This window comes from Sphaerodactylus townsendi, linkage group LG13 (genome assembly GCF_021028975.2).
Source record: "Sphaerodactylus townsendi isolate TG3544 linkage group LG13, MPM_Stown_v2.3, whole genome shotgun sequence".
NCBI classification, from domain to species: domain Eukaryota; kingdom Metazoa; phylum Chordata; class Lepidosauria; order Squamata; family Sphaerodactylidae; genus Sphaerodactylus; species Sphaerodactylus townsendi.
In genome coordinates, this window is record NC_059437.1 from 25,969,326 (window position 1) to 25,988,486 (window position 19,161).

Below are 19,161 nucleotides of genomic sequence, written 5' to 3' on the forward strand. Positions count from 1 at the left end.
GCCTATTCTTTGGTTTCCCATCTTTCACTTTTTGAAAAGTATCTTGCCCTTTCCTTTGAGAAGATATGCCTCCCCCCCTGCACCTTATATCTCCAAATGGGAGGGGGATACAGTGTTACCCTTTCTTTTAAACAAAAATGGGGACTTTAGGGAACCTGTTACATCACTTGTTACTGTGGTACCTTGATATAACAACACACTGGGATGATTTTTTAAAAAATGAAGTCCACTCATAGCCGAAATGGCTTACATGGGGACAGATTCAGGGAAAATGGCTGCCACATGGTCCAGAAAGTTCAAACTTTCCCACCCTCACAGCAACCATCAAGAATTTGTTGCGATCTTTCCCAAAACTCTGCAGCAAAGAGAGTTTGAGAATGGTCTGAGAAAAACTGGAAAAATCCCTGGAGGTACACAGATACACCATGATACCATGGGGAAGCAAGCACATTGGACTTTGGTAGATAACCCATGCAAAAATGCTTAGAATGTTTTTTGCCTTTCCCCCCCTCCCACTGTAGCTCACTGATCTTCCTGAAATGCTGCTCCCAGGCCAGGAACTAATTTGGGGAGCTCAGTGGACTGCAGTAGAGGCAGGTGGCAAAGGAGTTCCATTCTGTTGATGGAAGTGCTTTTTCTCCAGCAGTCAGTGGACTTGGGCAGGTGCCTAACTAGGGTTGCCAATCTTCTGGTGGAGCCTGGAGTTTTCCTGGTATTACAGCTGATCTCCATATTACAGGGAGGCACTCCCATAGAGGAAATGGCAGGTTTAGAGGGCAGATTCTGTGGCATCCCACCCCCTGAGCTCCTTTTCCTTCCCCAGCTGTTCCTTCTTCAGACACTATCTTCCAAAAATGTACCAAGTCAAAGTTGGCAACCCTATGGCCCATGCATGCATATCCTTGGAGGGAAGGTGGGCATTGCATCAAGGAGCCCACATCTCCAAGGAGTGAGAAGCAGACCCAGACCCTTGATTGCATTTCATTGTTGATTTCCTATCAATGAAAATTATTCCTTTCATCACCCTCATTTTTGCACTCATGTATTAATTAAAGTATATTGTGATTAAATGCTACACCATGACTTTTCTCCATCTCATAGGGGTCTGCTTGCAGCTGAGAGCATTTTTAAAACGAATTGTAATATCGGTAATGCGTTTTTCCCATAATTTTTTTTAAACCCAGAAGCAACTGTATTAAGTGTCATTCCAACATCATTAAACTGGTAAAAGAAAATAAATACCATTTATTCTGGAAATGTAATTGGATGTTTTTCTTTATTTTTCTCTCTCTTTCTCTTTTAAAACTCTCATTATAGTAGGCAGGTAATTGAGCACCACCTTTTCCCCATCTTGAGTTAAGTATATGGTTCATAATATAAAATTGTTTCAAGTACAATGGGCTAGGAACTATATAAGCAACCAAAAAAGGGGTGGTTTTTTATTTGTTTAAAAAACTTAAGTAGGAAGTTATTAAAATGACTGCTGCTGTGTGGGAAGTCCAGATGAACATTTTAATGTCATATGACTTTCTGAATAACGAGATCTCCATCAACTTTTTACAAATTTTAAGTAAACTAAAGAGGACATTAGTGACTGCTGGTAAAATAAGCCAGAAGCACATTTCAGCAATAAAAATGAAAAAAAAAAAGGATGAAGAAACTTTGGGGAATGCTCAAAGCACAATGGCTTGCATCCACCCACTTCTCTTGGCAATGTCAGAGGCCTTCCCCCAACTGAAGTGGCTCTTCCTTGGGAGAAGGAGCACTCGAGCTGAAGGAAAGCTTCAAACTGTGCCAAGTAGAGTGGATGGATGCAGGCTGCAGCCGTGTTCAGTGAAAGTCATGCTTGTTATAATATCCATCTTTAAGTGTAAGAGTTTGTTACCCTTTTCTGTGCCAGCTACAGATTCAAGGGCAATAAAATGCTTTCCAAAACTTTATGGGCTGCCTATTTTGAGGGAATTTTGCAGGCATAAAGCTACCTTTCTGATCTTATTTCTCTTTTGTGGGAATCAAACCCATTAATCTTGATTCTTCCAGAAACTTTACCCCATCCCATAAAATGTTTGCATTTTCCAGCATTTTTGTGAATCAGTTTATTAGAATTATATATTATGTATGCACATCATTATGGTTATCCTACTTGCAAGAGATTAATCTTGTATGTATCCATTTTTATAAAAATGAGTAAGAATTCATAAAAGAAAAAAAACCCCTGTCGAGTATCATGTATTAGCAATGAAAATAGCTGGCTTGCAGCAATTCACAATGATACATGGGGAAACAAAAAGAGAAGGAAAAAAAAAGTCAAACACATCTATCCTTATTCATTCCACCATTTGAATTCCAGAAGAAAAGTTATTTGGATCAGTTGATTGCAATCTAGTCCTGTGCAAATTTACTTAGAGGTGAGGCTTATTATATTCATTCTGATGTGCTTCCAAGCCATTGTGGGGAGGATTGCAGCCTCAGAAGGACTTTTTGGTAAATTGCAACATTCTGACTTTCACTTTTCAGTGAAGGCATAACTTTGATGTGCTACCATATGAGCTCGAATTCTTCTGAACATATACTGGGAGCATTTTGCCTACCTGTGGTGCCATGGTGTAGATGGTGACTCTTGTGCAAGAGGAGTGCTTCTAAAATCTTTTTTCTAAGTTCTTATGGATTTGAATAGATTATCGTTCCCTTTTTCTTGTTTTTTAATTATATTTAAAGAAGCCACATTATCTGTTATGATTTTAAAATGGATTTTGATCAGTTTGTCCTAAGATCCTTGAATACAAAAGTGGTAAAATATGTCAGGCAGACCAATCTGGGGTGGGGGATGGACCTACTTGAGCCGGCACAAGGAGCAAATGCGGCAGCAGAATCAGAAGTCCTGGCCACAGCAAAACTGTGTTGGCATCTGAAACCTCCTTATCTATGGAGGTCCAGGTGAACAACTCTATACACATGGTGTTCTATCATCTCTGCCAAGCAAGATGGCTGACATCCTACGGTTTCAGGATGCCTTAGCCACTGTGATCCATATAACAGTCACTTCCAGGCTGGATTACTACAACTCACTTTATACAGGACAGCTCTTGAGCTTGAGCTTGCTCTGGAAACTCCAGCTGGTCCAGAACGCAGCAGCGAGGGTCCTAACTGGAACCTCCTAGCAGTCACATATCCAACCTGTGCTCCTCCGGCTGCACTGGCTCTAGGTGGAGTACCAGATCAAGTTTAAGGTGTTACTACTTACGTATAAAGCCCTAAACTGTCTGGGACCAATGCACCTTCAGGACCATCTCTCCTGTTATGTGCCTCGATGGATGCTCAATTTACTGAGCAATAATTTACTTGTGGTCCCTGGCCTGAAGGAAATCCAGCTGGCCTTGAGGGCCAGGGCTTTTGCAATGTAACACTCTGTCTGATGAGACCAGGGCCCTGCAGGACCTAGTGCAGTTCTGTAGGCACCAATGGTTGAATACTCTGGCCTCCCCCCTCCCCATCCCCCCTGCCATTCCTCTAATTTAATAAATAATAATAATAAAAATAAATATTTCTGTTTTACTGAGTTCATCCTCAAGGGACCTTGTTTAGAATGCTTCCATCCTCTGAGTCAGAATGATCAGCCCTTTTCTGTTATGATCCTTAGAAACATCTTCCCTAACAAAGGCATTTATCAAGTACTGAACCTGCTGAATTTCTGGCACCAGAGTATATTGCCTTTTCACAAAAGCCTTCTTTCCACAACTTTATCTTGCATTCACTTTTGTGTTGTTGTCCTTTGGTAGCGATTTTTATTGACTTTTTTAATTGACACATCTGACATTTTTATCTATTTGAATGTCTATGATGTTTTTATTGTACTCCAGCAAATAATAATTTTTAAAAATTGAAAATATTTTCCTTCTTGATTTTGGAGTTTTGATGTTCTGGGAAGTGAAATGAATGCAGTGGGGGTTCCATTCTGTGTATTGGATAAAAGACCATCAAAAAGAAATTGGCCATGACAGTAGATATGATAAGATCTCTGTGGCTTTTGGCAATATATATGCTATTGTATACATCAGTAAGATTACACACAAAAAGTTCATGAAATTGAGAACAAAATGTGAGTCAAAACAGCATTTTAATGACCAATAAGACTTACAGGACATGAGCTTCATCAGGGAGTTTTGACTCTTGAAAGCTTATACCCAAGAAACCTTGGGCCCTTTCCGCACGGGCCAAAAACGGCAGCCTGGGGACGGCAAAAACGCCTTCCCCAGACCGCCGTTCGCACAGGCGGCGCTGCTGAAACGCACCAGCACCGACCTGGCTCCCCTTCCCCTCCCTCAGGGTGGCGTCAGGCCGCCCTCAAAAATACCCGTTTAAAGGGTAGTTTTTGAGTGAACAGCGTGTTCTCGGCGGCGCGGTGCGAACAGCATTGCCGGGAACACGCTGTTTCCTCTCTTCATTATCGTTGAATGCTTGCTTGTTTGTTACCACGCTGTCCTCCGACCCCTGGAGGTCAGAGGGCAGCGTGGGCGGGGCTTAGGAGGACAGCAGGGCGATGACAGCAACGAGGTAAGTAAGAGAGGGACGGGGAAGAGGTGGCTCCATGCAGAGCCGCCTCTCCTGCGCCGGCTTCTGCTGGGGCTGCTCGCACGCTTGCGTGCGAACGGCCTCCACCCCCACGCTGGCAGAATTCTTGCCGGTGTGAGGGCGCATAGAGGCCCGTGCAGAAAGGGCCTTGGTGTTAGTGGACTTGAATCTTGTTCTTCTACTGTAGAATAAAATGGCTACCCACCTGAAACTATCTTCATGAAATCAAGTGTACAGTCCCATCACAACTAATTTTTTTTTCAGTTTTCATTTTTAATGTGAAGGGGGACAAGATAAAGAAACAAAGGAATTGATGAAATAAAAGGAAGAAATGATATAAAGCACAGTAAAAGGTTGGAACAGAAAAAAATGTCTCTATTGTTACATGCCAGCATTTTCCTCACACTGATTATATCTTTTTTAAAAGTACAGAATTTAGCAGAATTATAATGCTGCATATGGGAATGCTTCCCAATATATTTCTTCTAATCTTATTTCTTTGAAAATTCTCGTATTTTATTTTTTACTTCAAGTGCCTTGACGTTCAGAGTCAGCGTACCATCTTTGCCTACAGCATAGAAATTTTCTTCTCCAGCCATGAAAGCCCAGTAAAGTGTCAAAGATAGGTTAGAAACAATAGTTACGAACATCAGTCAACCAACTAGCAACATTAATGTTTTCTACAGGGTCTCAGAGTGGACGGAATCACACCAGTCTTACTGAAATGCTTTGTTACTTTTGTAAATATTTCTTGTGTGATTCTCTGTTAGAGAAACTTTCAGCAGGGTTTGTGGTAACAATCCTATCTATGAACTGAAGTTTATTCATGATCCTCTTGTAGCACAGTGAACAATGTAAGTTTGGCCTGTCTTGATTATATTTAAACCCTGAACTTCAAAACTGATGAAATATTACAAATGAGTCCACAGTATTAGTGGGACTTCCTCTCCCCTTGTACTGCTGTTGAGAAGGGCTGCAATGATGTAACAGGGTGGAAGAAATCCTTTAACTTCTTGTGTGGAATCAACATTGCTTGTTCCAAACCTTTTGGAAAAAACCCTTTTTGGCTTGTATGCCTTCCATTTTTGCACTTGACAGTGTTATGCAGATTTAATTTGATAACCTACAGATTTATTCTGAAAATGTTTTCTTCTAATACATGACAAGATATTTGGGCTTAATGAGCAAGTTGAAGAGTTAGCAGGTATAGTCTGTATTAATTAGCTGGGTATATGAGTTGTTATTGATCCCTAGGACTTGCTGGCATTAGAAGTCATTGTGACAACTGGGTTGCTGGTTTTTTTTGGGGTGGTGGTGTGAGGAGACTCCTTGCTGCCTCAGTGAAAAGTTACAGATGATAATGACATCATCAGCCTGCCAAACAATCAGCTAATTTCAATGTAAATAGAAAGCTGGTCCATGTGACGGAGTAGTGCCAAAGAAAAGAGAGGTACAGCAAAGCCAACTAGATAGGGAAGTGAAGCTGTGTCTGGAATTCACTGACTGAATACAACCAATTTCCTATGCCCGCATTTTAGGGTGACCATGTGGGGCCTGGAGTCCTCCTGGAATTACAGCTAATCACCAGATCTTAGGCCGTTTCTGCACGGCCTTAAGGGCGCCTCCACGCCGGCAGGAATTCCGCCGGCGTGGAGGCAGAGGCCGTTCGCATGCAGGCATGCGGACGGCCTCTGGAGAGGCTGGCAGACGGCAGGCGGCTCCGCATGGAGCCGCCTCTTCCCCCCTTCCCTTTCCCATGTACCTCTCTCGGGCAGGTCTCCAGCCCTGCTGGCCTCCTCAGCGCCTCGCCCATCGCCAAGTTCCTCCTCCAGACCTTCCTCGCCACGGGAAGACGCTTTCCCCTCAACAACAACCCTTTAAAGTTGTTGTTTAGGGTGGCCTGACGCCACCCTGGGGGAGGGGGAGCGCAGTCAGGTCGGCGCTGCGTTTTTACTGCCCCCAGGCCGTCGTTTTTGGCCCGTGCGGAAAGGGCCTTAGAGATCAATTCCCCAGGGGGAAATGGCAGCTTGAGAGGGCAGAAACCATGGTATACCATAGAGTCTAGAAGAAATGGAAACCTTTCTCCAATCTCCTGAGATCTCCAAAGATAAAGTTGGCAACCCTACTACTTTCAGATACACTCCCACAACAGGAACTTAATTGACTGTAATGAGGCTTTTCATCATTGTTCCAGAGCTGACAAAATGAACAGTTGTATGGTTCATCACTAGGCCTGTTAAGATCTGGCAGCCCCATTTCTATGATGTGCAATGAAACATCTGGGACTTCCTTTGAAGTGTATTCTCTCCAGCTCTTTCACTGTACATCATTGATTCATTCATTGAGAAAGGTCAGAGGTACTTTTGGTCCAGGTTTTCTGCAGCAAGAGTCTTTTACATGAGCATAATGACAATTGATGATCTCTCAGCATACTGAACATGAAGCTTTCTGGAGGCTGGCAGATCTGGCACATAGTTTTATCCCTAAAGGCTTGGTCTTGATATAGTGCTGTTTCCATATCAAAGAGTGATCAATTTTGCAATTAAACTGTGGAAAGATTCCACACACAGAAGCAGTTATGATAGAAGGTAATAATTATTATGGATCTTGTTCCTATTAAGGTTTCTGAAAAGCATTATTAACACCAGAGGCACACCAATATCCTTGTTGCTACCTACTGGGAAAATACAGGAGTGTTGAGAGACAGAAAAATAAGTGAATTGAGATTTACATTGCAAGGCAACTTGATAGTAGATATTCTTTGTCTCTATTCACTGGCTTTATCTGTTTATCTTTTTTTCCTCCCCACGATCATGTTTTGTGCTTCATTTGTGTAAGCAAAATTCAATTTCCTTGATCTTGCTGCCTCTTTTATTTCCTTTGTTGGTTGCCCTCTGTGGCATCTGCACGATGCCAGGATTTTAATGACACATTTAGCATGTAAACAAACTTTATTCATGAATTTCTTACACAAAAATAGCAATTGGATGAGCTGCAAGCAAAGGAAACCTCCATGGGAAACCAATGCAGCAAATGGCGGCAGCAGGGACTCATAAGCGGCAGAAAATGGCGAGTGCAAGCTACTGCGAAAATGAAAGTAAGTGCTCTAGCAGGGGAAGGAAGGTTGAAGGCGGGAAAAGTGGAAGTTGGCCACTGTGCAGACAACAAAGCCAAGAGGTTTTTTAAAATATATAATGTCCTAAGGACATTTTATTTGTGCTGTGCATAAGAAAAAACGAAGGTGGTTCTTCTTAAGACATCCTCAGGATGTCTTATTTGTGCTATGCACAATGGACCAGTATTTTCTTAATATCAGGCCCCAAGAAATTCCTAGATGTCTACACTGTATTTGGAACAGAAAATGTACAAATGACCCCCATTTTTTCTTTTTGATTTCCTGTATTACCAATATCAGCTTTCTCTTATCTTATTTTACTGTCCCTTTACTGTTCTCTCACTTTATCCCCATTTTGGGATGCTCGTGGGTGGGAGCAGTGCTGGACATCCAGGCTGATTAAGAAGGCGCAAAAGCTCTCTCGGTGTTTTGTAATGTTTTTTTTTGGTTCCTCCCCACCCTCGCAAATATTTCTATTGTTTTTCAACATTTTCTATGGTTTTATCTATGTACTTCCAGTATTTGTTTTGCTTGTTTTGCTTAGGGATAAAATTGCTTGTGAAGCTGTACGTTTTGAACCATTCATATTAACATTGTTGTTCTTTAGCGTGTTCTTTATCCTGTGTACCCAACAGCCATGGTTAATGTTTCTGAGGTGAAATATTACATGTCACCCTGTTAACTGCTCCTTGTCGAGATATTTGTGCTCCATTTTAAACCCACGCAAACACAATGCAGAGCAAATTCATGCAAATTAATAAGTACTAACACTTACAAAAATGAAGACTGCATATGTCTTCTTGGAAAAACAAGTTGTTGTTTTTCAGTGGCAATGTTCTAGAGAAACAGCATGCGCAAGGCACAAAAACAGCATACACAAACAGGCTTATAGTTTACATTTTAATGTTTCCATATAAGTTTATATAATTTCCAACCAAGTTGGAACAGGAAGAAATAATACGAAGGTGATCTCTATATATAGTTATCTCTCTCTCTCTCTCTCTCTCTCTCTCTCTCTCTCTCTCTCATTAATTGCTTGTCCCTAGACCAAATTATTCCACTCAAAATCCCTCTCATCAGACATATCTAATTCTGAATTGCAGGAATGGCTGCTGATCATGGTCATTCTTCTGCTCTTTCTGGAACTAGATGACTAGAAGTCTAGCAATTCTTGGTTCCTGAAAGATCATATAAAGATCTGTTTGTTATGAAGGGGCTGTGACTCAGTGGTAGAACATCTGCTTGTCATGCAGAAAGTTTAAAGTTCAATTCCCAGCATGCCTAGTGAAAAGATCTGGCAGTAAGTGATGTGAAAGGCTTCTGCCTCAGGCTCTTGAGGAGCCACTACCAGTCAGAACAGATAATATGGACTTTGATGGACCAAAGGTCTGATTCAGTGCAAGGCAGCTCCACTTCATGACAGAAGAGCTTCAAGAAGAAGTGTCAAGTGGAGAGGTGTTCCAGCACTGCTGCTGGGTAATCTGTACAGTTTCCTTTAAAGACAGGAAGGTTGAAAGCATTGATAACAAAAGCCATTAATCAGTGATGTTGTTGCGTTCGATGGGATGCTGTGACCTAATTAGCAAATAAATGTGGGTCAGCAAACTAACAGGATGAAATAATAGAGATGAGTTAAAGAACAGCAAAAAGAAATCACCGAGAAAAGACTGTAGTTGAAACGGTATATGTGTTTAGAATTACAATGAGTGCAGATAGGTGGCAGTGGGTGATTCTCAAGGCACAGGAAGTGAAGTAGTTTGGGACTCAGCTCTAACTGAATCTCAGTGGATTTGGAAAGGCAGACAGTGACTACTTTTACAAGCTAAAGGAAACAAAGACTTAGGCAAGCCCTATTCCTCTGATATATTTCCACATGCAGATTTTGACATGGATAAAGTTGCCACCACCTAGACATAAAATCAGTACATCATAACTATAGAGATCTTATGTACAACCTTCCCATGAAGTGAACAAAAAGAAGTATACGGCGGATCAGAATCCTCCATTAACATTCAAGGTGAAATGGACAAATTAATCATGCAATGCCAAGCTAATAAATGCTTTTATATTTGTATTGCTTTAACCAAGTCTTCCAGACTTTACAAAATGTTCTCCTCTTTGAAAGCTGATATGTATTCCAAAGTTGCCTGATCTGGATGGACTGCTTCATTAGGCTGATGAGTTTCAAAACAGTCAGGGGCACCTTCCAAGTTTGAAGGCTGCAGCAGCACAAAAGAAATACTTGTTGCAGCTGCGATAGGGGAACAGCTTACCTGCTCAGTCAGCAAATGCCGTGTGTATTAAATATTTTGCATGAGAAAGATGTGGGCAAAGGACTGCTATTTGGGACAAACTTTGGCTCATTCCGCACATGCAGAATAATGCACTTTCAAACTGCTTTCAGTGCTCTTTGAAGCTGTGCGGAATAGCAAAATCTACTTGCAAACAGTTGTGAAAGTGGTTTGACAACACATTATTTTGCATGTGCGGAAGGGGCCTTTGATTGAGCTAGATTTGAGGGGACCTTGGCAAGATGATGTCTAATTCCCTACCAGACATGGCCAGAATACAGATAAAGGAGGCAGGAAAGTCAAGAGCTGCTGCTTCTAGTCAATGTTTTGACTCACTCACTGACCAGGTGAATGAGCAACCATTAAGAATGGAAGCAGAAGCTCATTCTCATAGTTTTAGGGAAACCACTGAGGGATAGCCATTTTGCTTCTTGTGCAATAGAAGGAGAAGGAAGAGGAAGACAAGAAGAGGGCAGTGTGAATGTTAATAGGATGGGCAAAAGTCGACAGGTGCAAGTCTTCCATGGAACTAAGATTTCTGAGGGGACCTAATGCCATGATTCAGAGAAATGGCTGGTTATGATCACTGGTTTTGCAATATATTGGGTCCGGGTCTGAGATACTTTCAGCTTTGGCAGCTTCTCAGCAATGATGACCCCTCACACAAGCTCTGGCTTGAGGTCTTCTCACATACATGGAAGAAGGTGATTCAGAGTCATGTCTGCTGACTGATTTAGTTTTGACCTAGACACATTCAGCTGAAATGTGTGTGCATGCATAGGCTCTCTGTGCTCAAATGGGAACACTGCAGAAGGATCCCTGATTGTTTGTACCATTTGTCCCCATGAATATGTCCTCTCTTCAGACCTTTTAGTGAAGTCAGGGTCAAAGGTAAAAGATAATATGGTAAAAACAGGGTGGTAAATACAATAATCATTGGAATAGATTACAATCATATCCCATATCAAAGCAACCTCACAAATTGTTCCATTCTCCTTCAATTCTAATGCCATGGGGAAAAAAAATGCCTTCCTGAATGTTAAGTTATCATTTCCTCAGACTTTCAGTGATAGTCAAAGTGGGGTCCCATTTGGAACACTGCAGAGCCAGACCTTAGGGGCAGATTCCAGCTTTCCACGCCATTAGAGTGGCCCAATGATTCTTAAACTGTCTAACCAGAGGCAAAAAAGTTTGCCAGTCCTCCCAGAGAGGAAGTAGGAAGGAGAGAAAATATGTAATATTCCAATCCCCTGGGAAGAAGAGTTAAAAATTTAATTTTCAGCTGGCTGGCTGACAGAGAAACATTTGTCCATTCATTCAAGCAAATGACAGTGAAATTTGGGGTGAAGGTTGACTGATATTATCCCATTTCCTCTTCTACACTTTCACTGTGTACAGATAAAGGGTCTAATGCCAAAAATGCATACTGTAATGATGTCCCGAGGTAAGGTGAAATGAATGTTACAGAGGAGAACATGGCCTGGGACCTCTCTATTTGGCAACAATCTCATGTTCCTTGTAATATATCATTCTACTCTTTAAAAGTTGGGAGAAGAGAAGTAAGCACATCTCCCAGATGAAATATTTAGCATTCCCTGCTGCAGAGCTTTGCCAGCTCAAAATGTATTACACGATGTTTTTTGGCAGATTGCTATGAAAGATGTTCTCACAGCCCTTTTGGGCCAGGTCCTTCTTATTTTCACAGGAATTTATCCCTCATGGCAGACAAACTTTTCCAGTACAACTACTTCCCTAGTCACAGGGCCATTGCTTTACAGACAAACCTCTCCTTGTCAAGATAACGTTTTGCCATCCAGTACAAAGCAGGACAGTGACATAATGTCTGAATGGATCTACCATGAGATTCTCTTTCTTTTCTTTAAAAGCATGTATGGATCCTGATCATCAATAGATTATTATTATAAATTACATTTAATAGACTACCCCTCCCCTTACAGGCTTGGGGCAGTGTAAAACACACATACATACCTTACAAAGCAACAATAATACACAGCATTAAAATTTCCAAGAAAGTACAACAGTCCAGATTGTGAGATCATCAATTATACTAAATGCTAAAAGCATACCTTACCAGAAAATAATCTAATAGTTGATAATTAAATAGCTGACAATTGATGGTAAATAACAGGTGGTAATAATAATAGATGGACACTGTCAAAAACAGATAGAAGAAAAGTGGATGCTTTTGAGCTGAGATGTGGAAGAAGACTTTTACGAGTCCCATGGACAGCTAAAGTCATCAACAAAGCTGTCCTGGAGCATATTGACCCAGAGATGTCCCTGGAGGGCAAGATCACTAGACAAAAGCTGACCTACTTCAGACATGTGATGAGGGCAAATTCACTGGAAAAAGAGATGCTACTCGGAATGGTCAGTGGTAAACGGAAATGGGGTAGGCCAATGATGCGTTGGTTAAAACCATTAAGAGGGATGTGGCCATGAACATCAACCAATTGAAAGAAGTTGTGGCAAACCCTGACAAGAAATGATGAATGAACTTTGTCTTGATGGAAATTTTCCCTGTCATGGAAAGAAGCATATGTAACATTAATTTATAAAGAAAGAAACGAATCAGAACCACCACAATTATATAGGCCAATATCATTGTTAAATGTGAATTATAAATTATTCACCACATTAATGGTGACTAGACTAAGAAATTGTATAATAAAATGACCCTTGAAGATCAGACAGGTTTTTTTATCTGAAAGATACATGAAAGATAGTGTTCAATTTGTAATTGATGCTTTGGAATTTGCTAAAAATTAAAAAGAAGAAAATGACATTTATTTTCCTACAAGCCCAGAAAGCTATTTATTGGATGCTTATTTCATGGATGCTTATGTTAAAAACATTGGAGTACTTAAAATGTGACCATGGTTTTTGAATTGGATACAGAAGATATATACTAAACAAAAAGCAAGAATATTAATGTCTCTCAAACAGAAGAACTGAAAAATAAAAAAGGAATGCAACAAGATTGTCTGTTATCTCCATTATTATTTATTTTGGTATTGGAACTGCTAGAAGCAAAGATTAGACAAGATCAAGGAATCAGAGGTTTGCAAATAGATGGAGAAGAATTTCAAATGAAAAGCTATGCAGATGATGTGGTACTAATAACAATAAGCAATCCTCTAACTGCTGGCATGAGGTCTTCTACCAAAGCTTGAAACCTGTATAGATACTGTTAGCTCATTTTTCCTCTGAACACCTCATGGCAGGGTACTAAGCTTGGTCAATACCCTAGAAATTTGGTAAAATTCGGATTCGGATTTATTCGGGCATAAGATTATCTGTATGCCCGAATAAGACAAATAATGTATGCGGATACACCTGAATATTCAGGTATACCAAAAAAATTCAGGTCTGGGTTTTTTTGGGGTATTTTTGGTGTTTTTTGCATTTTGGCCTTCAGGGGCGTATTTTTAAATCTAGTGGCACCAAATTTGCAGGGTATCATCCAGAGACTGTCTTGATGATACCACCTGAGTTTGGTGAAGTTTGGTTCAGGGGGGCCAAAGTTATGGACCCCCAAAAGGGATGCCCCCATTGTTTCCAATGGGTGCTCAGGAGATGGGGCTACCTCTTTGAGGGTCCATAACTTTAGCTTCCCTGAACCAAACTTCACCAGACTTGGGTGGTATCATCAGGACAGCAACTGGATGATACCTGAAAGTGTGGTGCCACTAGCTTTAAGGTTGCGTCCCCTGCAGTCCGAAATGCAAAAAACACCAAAAATACCCCCCCAAAAGCCCTAATACCTTGCATTCGAATTCGTTCATAATTGGGCAGGACATATTCGGCCAATTTGGGCCCAAATATTCCTGAATTTGCCCAGATTCAGGCTGAATCTGGTATTTTTTGCTCCCAAATCTCCAAGCCTACAGGGTACTTTCCTGATATAGCTTCACCAAAACCCTGTGACATAAGTTAAGTAAAGCTGAGGGAGAGGGTGAATGAATCAAGATCACATTTCCCTTTCCTTGTCTTTCATTAAAGGAGATGCTAGGCCCCAGAATTTTGTCTCCATAATTCACTGCTTCTTAGCCCTCGTCTGGACCACAACAAACTTTTGTCCTGTGACATTACCAGTCTTCTACCTGCCACATGCCTTTCTGCACTTAAACCTGAGGCCCATACATTTATGTTTAGGAAAGATCCTGCCTAAAAATACAGGACAATTTTAAATTAATGAGGATCTCAACATTTGCTTACATTTCTTTCCATCAGTTAGGTTAACAGCTATTTATGCAAAATGATGCATGGGGACAGAATTAAACCTTGGACAGAGATAGTAGATGTTGAACAATTAAAGGTTAATGTGATGTACAAAACACATATTTTACCTATCTAGTGGAAGGTGGAAACTCCTTTTTTCCCCTCTAGCAAGAGAGAAAAATGAGCAAGATATTTCATAATTATGCACAACTTACATTTCTGAGACTAGAACCACCAAGATGAATATCTCGTGAGCTTCTGGTAATATATCATTGATATGTTTAAAAGCTAATATTCCTGTACACACCACTGTTTTGCTGAACACTTTATACACCCTAATGTGGCTTCATTTAGGTCAACAGGATGTATTTTGGGACTTGGAAGAATGATAATTTGATTTCAGTTCTTTGCTTCTCATGGAGATTCTTGCAGATTGGTTTCTATTATGTACATCTGCTATTATTTCTGTAGGCAAGTCAAGTACAGTTGAATCATTACTATGTCTATCATGTTTAATATACATTAACTTATTGCATCACAAATGTTTATCATTGTACACATTGTACAAAAAATGGGCAAGGAAATGGAAAATAATGAAAAAAATTAGGACTCAGGCTTGATTAACACAAGGGAGAATGAAAAAAATGAGGAAAAAATGAAGAAATAGCAAGGATAAGAAATTTGAAGTCACCCTACTCTTGGGAAAGAGGATTAGGAAGGATAGAAAGACATTGTTACTTGGCTTAAATAATGATGCACTAGGTGAGCCAAAAATCTAATTCAACATAAGGCAGGATAATGCGTGTGACATAAACATGTCCACTCACTCTTGAGTTTTTATAATTTAGAAGTTTTGCAGAAAAATGTGCAAAGGAAGAGATTATCTGGATGAATCATAGATTAACGAGCTTTGTGTATATGACTCCCCCATGCACTTCTGAAGAATTGTTCATTTGCCTGCCAGATTTATTATGATTATTAATTCTCTCCTGTCTCACCCCAGGAGCGAGTTTAGTGAAGGAAGTGGAGTGGGTGGAATTTTTTGTACAAAGTGCCTGTGTGGACAGTCTCACATATTTAGATATAGGTAGGTTCCTTGCTCCTCATTTTAAACTTTTTTTGCGGATATCATTTTAGGCTGCTAAATTTGTGCTATGTTGAATGGCAACTTTAATATATAAGATGCACCTGAATAACCAGGGGCAGCCATTGCTGCTGGGGTGAGCAGCGCAGCAAAATAAGGGGTTGCAAGGTAGGAATTGCATGCTGCAGAACCGGGTGCATTGATTGGCTCCCAGCCACTTTGGCGGGAGGAGCCTGGGTATATATAGACGCCTCTCCCGGTCCGCGCCCTTCCCGGCGGCGAGACGCAGCAAGGCGTGGCCCACCCCCCCTCCCTGTAACTGGGTTGGCGGGGGGTTTTTTTTGGGGCCTTGCTGTCGCAGCCTGGCGGAAGTTCGGTGCAACGGTGCTCGCATTGATCTGGGGAGAGAACGAGCCTTCCGGCTGGGAGCTCCCAGGCTTGTGCCCTGTTATGGGCCGGGCGGTGGTGCGGTGCAGGCTGGCAGGCAGGCAGGCCGGGCCGCTGCCCGACACCCCAGGAGGTAGGTTGGAGTCGGGCCGGTAGGCGGCCATGGGCTTAGCCGGTGCCCGACACCCCAGCAAGCAAGGCAGGAGGACGGGCTGTGTGCGGCCTTGGGGCTTAGCCGGTGCCCGTCTCCTCAGCATGGGCGGGAAGAGGGTGGAAGCAAGGAGTGTTATCTCTGGGGCTTCCCTTCCCGCCAGTCCCATATGATGGGATGGGATGTGCGACCCGTTTGCCGCCCAGCTCTTTTGTATATAGTTATTGCTGTTATGTTTGATATTTCAATAAACGGGCTGCGGCCCATTCCTTTTCCAGCCTGTCGTCGTGGTGTATTTATTGTGCAAGTAAGTCTCACCATCTGCAGCAATTATAATTTATGTTGCTGTTTTATTATTTTATCATATTGCTTTTATCTGTGAGGTACACTGAGCAGCTCTCTGAAAACACTGCATATAAATTTCCAAAATAAATAAATATTCACTACATGGTTTTATCCTTTGCAACAAGGTCAGGTAAAAAAAGAAAGGGAGGGGCATTCTGAATTGTTGACTGGAAATGGTAAAGGGCAGGACAAGGGACGATGAATTAAAGTACATTCTGTATAAATCTGAGCTTGTTTCCCAATTGCGTCCAGATGTGCATCTGGTGAAAAGTCACATGACACGTCTTGGAATTAAAATGGACTGCAGCCCTTTTTATTGAGGCAGAAGCTGGGCAAGCAAGAGGAGCGCATCCGAGCAGCCGGTCAGCACCCATGGCTGAACACCAGCACCAACCCCAATCCATATTGGGGAGGACAGAGAAGGTACTGGGCCACCTGGGTGCCTGCCCATTGTGGCCCCCTTCCTGCTGGGGTGTTGGACTCAATTGCAGAGGCCTCTGTGGCATGTGCCATGAGCCCGCCCCACCGGAAGCCTCTTATGGAGGCTCCCAACCACCGGGAGGTCTGGCACGCAAGCTCGGCCTCCCCATAAGGATGCATTCCTCTGGCCAAGCCACCAAGGTTGCGACAAAGTAAGCAGCAAAAAACCCTGCCCAAATAGGGAGGGAGGGTGGGTCAGTTTGCTCCAGGCGTCGAAGAAGGCCGGAGCAACCGCGTGCTGCCTAATATATAGGGAGCGTGCTCCACCCCTTGTGCTTGTGCACCAACATGATCAGGCCGGGTGTGGCTCGGCTGCACGGTCCACCCAGGGCATGCATGTTCATTACTCCGGAGCTCACCATGTGCCCTGCCTCCTGTCGCAATTACGGCCTAGTTGAATCTAGTGCCGTTATTAACAAGGCCTGTCAAGAACTGGGATTCAGTCTGGTTTAGATAGAAAGAATTTCATTCCATCTAAAAGAGCAAGCTCACAGATTTGAGGATGAGGCATGAGCTATGAGTAATGAAATGGCTTTGAATTATATACTATGGTTCCACTGGTCAAATTTCATTTAAACCATTCATGCACTTAAGCAAGCCTCTATCTTTCAGTGTAGCACAAATGATAGCACTGGCTTATTATGCAGGGCTGATTAGAAGATCGTTCAGTAAATGTCAAGTCGTTTACACACACACACACACACACACACACACACACACCCTCTAAATTCTATACAAACACTAAAGTGCATGTCAGTACTACATTACTTAAAATAATTGCAATAAGACAAATTGGCAGTTTCAACAACTAAAAGATCAATGAAGAAATGGCCCCATTATGGCTGCCAGCCCCACTCTCCTACGGGCAGCCACTGTTACCTTCCATTACCCCCCATCCTAGCAGTGGGGGGGGGGGTAAAAAAACTGCATCTGCACTGTGACATCACTTTAATTGAAAATTGTGGTTTTACCAAAGAGTTCCCCACTGTACCTAGAGTTACACAACATCATTTATGGGTTGTTGAATCTTTCACAGCCGGATTTAACTGGTTGTTGTGGGTTTTCCGGGCTATGTGGCCGTGGTCTGGTAGATCTTGTTCCTAATGTTTCGCCTGCATCTGTGGTTGGCATCTTCAGAGCTGTATCACAGAGAGAAGTCTGTTACACACTGTGTTACACTTTGAATGCTAAGCTGAAAGTTTTCTGTTTTCCATTATCTTACCTGATTACTGATGGATTTTTTCCTCTATTTGTGTTATTGAGATCGTTTTGCTTTTATCTTGTGTCTGTTCATCTTATTTAATTTATAGGTTGCTGTTGGTTTTTAATGTTTGACTGCTGCTTTATGACAATTATTGAATTTGTTTCATTTAATTTTAATTTATTATTGTTTCATAAACGGTTTTCATTTGGATATCTACCCCAGGAGTTCAATCAGCAGTGCAGTATAAAATATATATATTCAATAAATGAAATTATATTCCTATTTCATTTTGGAAGGCATTTATATGAGTAATTAGTTGCAAATAAAAATTATGCATAGCATATAATGAGGAAATTTTTAATACAAGGGAGAGTTTGTGTGTGTGTGTGTGTGTGTGATTATGCTATATACCTTCTCTGGACTATTTTTTCTTTGCAATCCTTTCTCAGTGATAGCCAACATGATGTGGCAGTTAGAGTAGTGATACTCTTCAGAGCACTGTTCCCTAAGATGGCACCCGCCTGTTCCATCTTTCAGGAAAAATGGAAAGGTCATTATGTGGTGGGGCTTGTGGCTGGCAGATGGTTCCCACCTTGAAATACTTACCATAGGAGTAACTGGAGAGTGGGTAAACTGGAGCCTTTTTCACACAAACCTTTTAAAAACATTTTGAGGCAGGAAATTAAACATTTTTTTTGCATGGAGTTCCACATTGTTTTTACTCAATTTGGTTCCCAAACTAAATGTTTTCAATGAATCCCCTTTGAAAATGATTCTTTAGGCTGAAACATTTTCAAAATGACTTCACTTGCTGTGCAATCTATTTAAGACATTTTCTTGTCTCTCTGCTGTCCCAAACGTCCGCCTCAATGCCATTTTCTGAGCACACTCTTCGTTCCCTCTCACCTGTTTATTAAATCATTTCTGTGAAGGGTTTTTTTTATTTTTTGGGATAGCCCTCAATACATCAACTGTACAAGGTGTAGAGAATTGCAGCATGGTGCTATGAAGCAATGAAGCAATGAGCTGACAATTGACTCAAAAAGGGGGGGAATCACATAATGGGGGCCATGGATCAATTTGAGGGGGGGGAGTGTGGGCATAAGTCTTTGTAAAAGTGGGGACTGAAAAGTTCTAGGAAGGTTTTTCTGTGATTTTTGCAGAGAGGGCCTGAGTCTTCCAGAGTTGTTTAGGATAGAAGTGAAACCCGCAACCTCTTCAAGAGTTCTCCATCTATCTCTGCTTTTTTGTACTCTTCCTCCAGAAGCTGGACAGCTCCAGGAAGACACA